Source organism: Diceros bicornis, assembly GCF_020826845.1.
Source record: "Diceros bicornis minor isolate mBicDic1 chromosome 32 unlocalized genomic scaffold, mDicBic1.mat.cur SUPER_32_unloc_2, whole genome shotgun sequence".
NCBI lineage: Eukaryota > Metazoa > Chordata > Mammalia > Perissodactyla > Rhinocerotidae > Diceros > Diceros bicornis.
The window spans coordinates 997,643-1,003,261 of NW_026690908.1; the positions used below are offsets into that span (position 1 = coordinate 997,643).

General features: G+C 52.7%; 1 long non-coding RNA gene across 1 annotated transcript; it reads left to right on the forward strand.

Moving 5' to 3' along the window:
- Positions 1 to 620: 620 nt before the first annotated feature.
- LOC131402227 (uncharacterized) lies at positions 621 to 5,101 on the forward strand. Its single transcript, XR_009218436.1, has 5 exons — positions 621 to 739; positions 3,342 to 3,655; positions 3,827 to 3,897; positions 4,416 to 4,595; positions 5,003 to 5,101. It is a non-coding gene; the product is annotated as an uncharacterized LOC131402227 (long non-coding RNA).
- Positions 5,102 to 5,619: the final 518 nt, after the last annotated feature.

The window sequence follows — 5,619 nt, forward strand, 5'->3', positions numbered from 1 at the left end:
GCACCTCTTCCCCAGCCATGCTGAGACTACATCCCACATACAGAAACTAGAAGGATGTGTAACTATGACATACAACTATCTACCTGGGCTTTGGGGAAGGGAAAAGGAGGAGGATTGGCAATAGATGTTAGCTCAGAGCTGGTCTGCCTCAGGAAAAAGGAAGAGGAGGATCAGCATGGATGTTAGCTCAGGGCTGATCTCCCTCACAAAAAAAATAAATAAATAAAATAATAAAACAAGACACCAGGCCCTAATAGAGCCACTTAGCCTAAGTCTCACATCAACAAGCCGAGATTTAATTAGACTTTTTGCCCTCCCAGGAATAGAATCATAAACCAGTCAATTGGGAATCGCCTGATGAGCAGCAGGTAGGTCACCTTCCTAATAGAGACCTGCCATCCCCTAAAGGAAGGTAACCTTGCAGTAACCAACCCTCTTTTTGGTGTAGTGTAATTTCCTTGTTCCTGCTCCCTTCTGCCTATAAAAGTCTTTCATTTTGTACAGCTCCTTGGAGCTCCTTTCTCTCTGCTAGACTGGATGCTGCCTGATTCATGAACTGTTGAATAAAGCCGATAAGATGTTTAAAATTTACTCAGTTTTATTTTGCTTTGTACCAGTTTGGTGGCAGCAGTGGGATCCAAAGGAGACATCTGATGGCTTAGGGGATGAGAAACACAGGCATTGGTACCCGCAAAACCTTTGAGTTCTCCATGTTTGTCACTGATTCTGAGAGCCGTGGGTAAGTTCCTCTCAGCAAGTGCTGTAGAGAAACACAGCAGGGGGCTGTGAGGGAGGGTTGGGCGTCACTTGGTAGGAGGGTCTGAAAGGCCTCAATAGGGTGACATTTGCTGGGACCAGAATGACAAGAGGGAGCCAGCACTTCAGGGGTCTGGGAGCAGTGTGTCAGGGAGATGGCACCACCGGTCCTGAGTCTCACAGGCAGAAGTGAGTTTGGCCAGAGGAGGTCAGAAATATGGCCAGTGCAGCTGGAGGGAGGCTGGGAGGAGAGAACAGGAGCTGGGGTGGAAGGTAGGGCCAGGGCCTGGTAGGCTGTGTCAGTTACCTTTCCCTCTCTGACTTCATTGCCCCTAACCTTGCTTTTCAAAACTACAAATGTTGACTATCTCACAATTTGTGTGTATCAGCAATGAGGCACGTTTTAGCTGGGTGCCTCTGCCTCACTGAGTTGAACAGGTTGGGGCTGTGGCCTCAACTGAGGCTCAACTGGGGGAGGACAAGCCCCCAAGGTCACTCTCAGCCTTCAGGATTCAGTTTGGACTGAGAGCCTGAGTTCCTTTCTGTCTGTTGGCCTGGGCACTCCCGTGCTTCTCTCCTCTATAGGCCTCCACATTGGGCAGTCCCAAAACACTGGTATTTGATTCCTCAGTTACAGGGATTCGACAGAGTGAGAGAGAGAGATGGAACATGAGAGAGGGAGTAAGAGGAAGTGAGAGACTTGTGTAGTTAAAATTTAGACAAGACATCCCATCACATTGGCTCTTATTATGTTCATAAGCCAGTTACTAACTACTTAGTGGTTCCACGGGGATGGCTATGCCATGAGTGGGGTTTACTGGGTACCATTGTGGAGGCTTCCCACCTCATAGGCCAAGATGAGGCCCTTGGGTCTCATTCTCCATAAAACAGGAAACAGTTGAATGGTTTTATGCCACAGAAGGCAGTGTCTAAATTTCCGTTAGTTTCAAACCCCTCATGATGCTGACCTGAAAATGAGGCCAAGTTGGAAGTGACTGTTCCAATATCACATTGCTAGAATCCAGGCCTGTTTTGAGTGGTGTTCTGTGCTACATGTCACCCCTTCTTGTTATTCTTCCATCTCTAAGTTTGTGCCTTAGGTACATGTGACACCAGCCCACAGGGGTAATAGATATTATCTCATATACACCGGGTGAGGTCCCTAGGAAGTAGATTCTAGCCTGATCCCCATGGTGCAGGTTTGGAGACTAGGGAGGACCTGAGAGGCACAGGGACTTTCCCAGGATGCAGAACTGGTAAGAAAGAGGAGGTCTGCATTCATCTCTGTCTCCTCAAAGCTAGGACCTGAGTTAGGTTTCCAGGGAACTGTGGCTAGGGCTGTGTAGGCTCCTTGTGTACAGTTCAGGAAGTGACATGAGAGAGGAGGGTGAGCAACCCGGGCTCAATGGGCAGCTCTGGAGAAATCTGATTGAGGTAAGGGTCCCAGGTAAAGGAATCTTGAAAAATGACCCCATCTCCTTGGTCCTAGGCCTCAACAGATCTTAGAACTCTGGTAACCAGGCACCCACAGCCCCCCATCCAGCTCACTTGAATGGAGACAGCCAAGAAGCAAAAATGTTTTGTTGTTGTATCCAAACTTTTGCAGGATCTGGCCTCAAAAAAACCCAGAAAGAGAATCTTTTTGATTGTTGCCGATGTTGGCTCAGCCCTCATCCCTGACGCCTCTGGGTGTCTGACAGGAGGCAGTGAAGGGTAACATGGGGGAGCCCAGGAAAGGCTAGTGCAGGCCAGGACACAACGGTGATCCCACCTGATCAACCCCACACTCCAGGCCCCTCATAGTGTGTGTGTGTGTGTGTTTGTGTGTCTGTGTGGAGTGCGGAAGGCAGGGTATGTGGGACAGGCCATTCCTAAGCAGGAGCTTGTTGTTAGGTGTCGGAAACCTGGTGGGTCTGTCACGTTCATACCCCAGATCATGGCTGACAGCATGAGAAGGTGAGCTCCTCTACTCGTATATTATTGAGCCCTAGAGGTTTCATTTCCTTCCCTCCCTGACCAAAAATCTTTGCCAGGATGCCCTCTGTGCCTGAACTGAGGAGCAGACTTTCTCTTGGGGGTTGGCCTCAGTGGCAGTGTGCAGGCCACCCCTGATTCCCTCTGGCCCAGCTCCCAGGCAGTCTTTGCAGAACTCCACTCAGGAGGTCGTCGAGTAGCTGCCCAATGGTTTCAACTCCACCAACTCACTAGACAAGGAGCAGGTACATGAGGCCACCCACACCATCCAGTGCTGCTCTGAGATGAGAGCAGGAGCAGAGGGCCTCCACACTCAGGACCTTGAGATGATGGGGTTGGACCAGAACTAGGGTGGGACCAGTCAGGGGCTGTCTCTTTTTCAAGCTAAAGGGGACGTACATGCAGGTAACCTTGTCTGGTTCAGAGCTGTGCTCCCTTGACCCTATTTCCCTTGTCTGTTGTGAGTTTAGGAGGCCACTGAGGCAGAGCCAGAGGCTAAAGGGGACTGCAGGCTTTCTATTCCTGGAAGAGAAGTGGGATCTTTCCTGTATTTAGAAGGACACATGGAAAGTCAGCTATGTGAGTGAACCTTTCTCTTTATCCCGCTCCAGAGTCAGCTCCAGAGTTTCAGCCAGCAGCAGAAGCAGAGCTGTGGGCAGTGGTGGAGGTAGAGCTGGCTCCAGCTCCGTTGACACCACACCCTCTAGCACTGGAGCCAGTGTCCCCTCTACCAGCAGTGTTGGAGGTGGAGCAAGGGCCAACATGGGCTCCAGCAGGAGTGGGAGCTGCTGAGTTGGAGTCACCTGGACCATCATTTCTAGTGGGAAGTCCATCTCCACCTGTGGCTAAGAAGTGTGAGAAGAAACCCAACCCTACGGCCTTCCCTCCTAAGCTGGTGGTGGAGCAGTTGATCGTGATGGATGCAGTGAGCAGCTGGGCTCTGAGGGAGGGATGGGGTAGGCCTTCCCTCTGCCATCGTTGCCCCAGACCTCATCCAGTCTCCTATGATCTGGGCCCGAATCCTGGCTCCACCCCTTACCAACCATACGACCTGGGCAACTTTCTGAGCCCCTAAGCCTTTGCTTTCCACCTGCAGAGCGTAGAGGTGGACACTAACAGGACCTGCTGCACAGAGTGGCTGTGCCGGCTCCTTGAAGAGAAGGAAGGGTGAGCAGGGCCCGGCACATCAGTAGTGGAGGGGAACTCACTGTATGCAGCCAGGTCCCTGGTGGCCCAACCGTCTGCTCAGGAAGCTCAACAGCCTCAGGACTTATTAGACACCTGATGTGTACTCCACTACAAGGGAGACAGACAAGGCCCGTGGTTGTAGCTGCCAGGGGAGAATGTGCATCAGAATGGGGAGTGTGACCAGAGGGGGATCAGTGTGTTGGAAGATGCCCCCTTGGGATGAGCCGAGGTGAGCCACCATCTGGAGCTTGGAGTTAGCCAGGACGGGCTGGATGCAAATGTCCCTCTCCCTTCCCTGCCAGTATTGGGTCCTGGGTCATTCTCTGGGTACCCTCAGTGGACAGAGAAGAAAAGCCAGGGACTCTCACAAGGCTCAGGCCACATCATGAGCTTCCTGAGCTCCAGCTCTAAACTGTGACCCCTGTGTGGGACTTTTGTGGATGTGGACACAGAGCTGGGGTGTGGCAATGTTGGGTGACACTCCCCCTGTTCCCCAGGAGCTCTTCCGGAAGGTGGTGCCCTCTCAGTGCCTGGGCTCCACCTGGGGCAAGAGGAACAAGCCCAGCAATGAGCACCTGGCACACACCGTCCGGGCCACCATCGACCACTTCAGAAGGGTGGCCAGCCACGTCGTCACCACCTGCCTCGGGGACCCGAGCATGATGGCACAGGACAGGGTGAGGGTGGTGGAGCGCTGGATCCAGGTGGCCCAGGTGTGCTGTGGGAGGCCCAGTGGAGCCCCTCTCTGGAGCCTTGGGAACTGCCTCCACCTTTATCAGATCCCAGGATTGCAGTGTGTGGTCTAAGCCCCTGCAAGTCCCTAGGCCCTTCTTGCCAGGGGAATGCTGACCTTGACTCCAGGTCCCAGTGCGGGGATGCTCACTTCCTACCTGGCTCCCTCCCTGGGTTGAGCTAAAATCCTCCTCCTTGTGAGTGTTACTCTTTGGGTCCTAAATGTGCCCTTCTGGGGCTCCCTGAGCGTCTGTCTCATCCAGGAGAGGAGATTTAAATAGAAGGGGACTGAAGCTAGAGCAAGCAGGGCTCCAGCGCCCCACCTCACAGCTCATTCTCTTCCCTTCCCCAGGAGTGCAAGATCCTGAAGAACTTCTCCTCGCCCTGCACTGTCATCTCTGTTCTGCAGAAAACATCCATATGCCACCTGAAGAACACATGGAGGAAGTTTCCCGGTGGGTAGGCCTCTCTCCATAGGAGGACCAGGGTGGATGGGGGATCTCCCGTATGTCTGCCATTGGCCCCTCAGTCAGCTGGGAACTCCTGGGTGGCAGCAAATGCTTGGAACAGGGCCTGGGCCTCAGCGGTGGGTCTCTAAGTCTCCTGGTGTCCTTAGTGCACCAATTCTGCTTCAGGATTCGGTTTCTCTAAATGTCAGGTACTGGGTTGAGCCACATTGGAGATTTTCAAGTGTTTATAGCAACAGAACTCTATGCCCAGTTGAAACTGAAAGTGGTCAAAAGAGAGCTGCTCTGTATAGCGGGGGAATGGAGACCCCAGTGACCAACCGGAGAGCCCCCTCCCAGTCTCACAAGACCTTAGCCCTCAGAGGAGCCCAGTGAGAGCACTCCTCCAGGCAGTTTGAATCTCTCAGGTTGTCAAAGAAAAAGATTTGCACTCAGACCCCTCACATTATCCCTAAATTTATCCTTCCCTCTTTCCCCTCTCCTCAGGCAGCGCTCTGAAAAA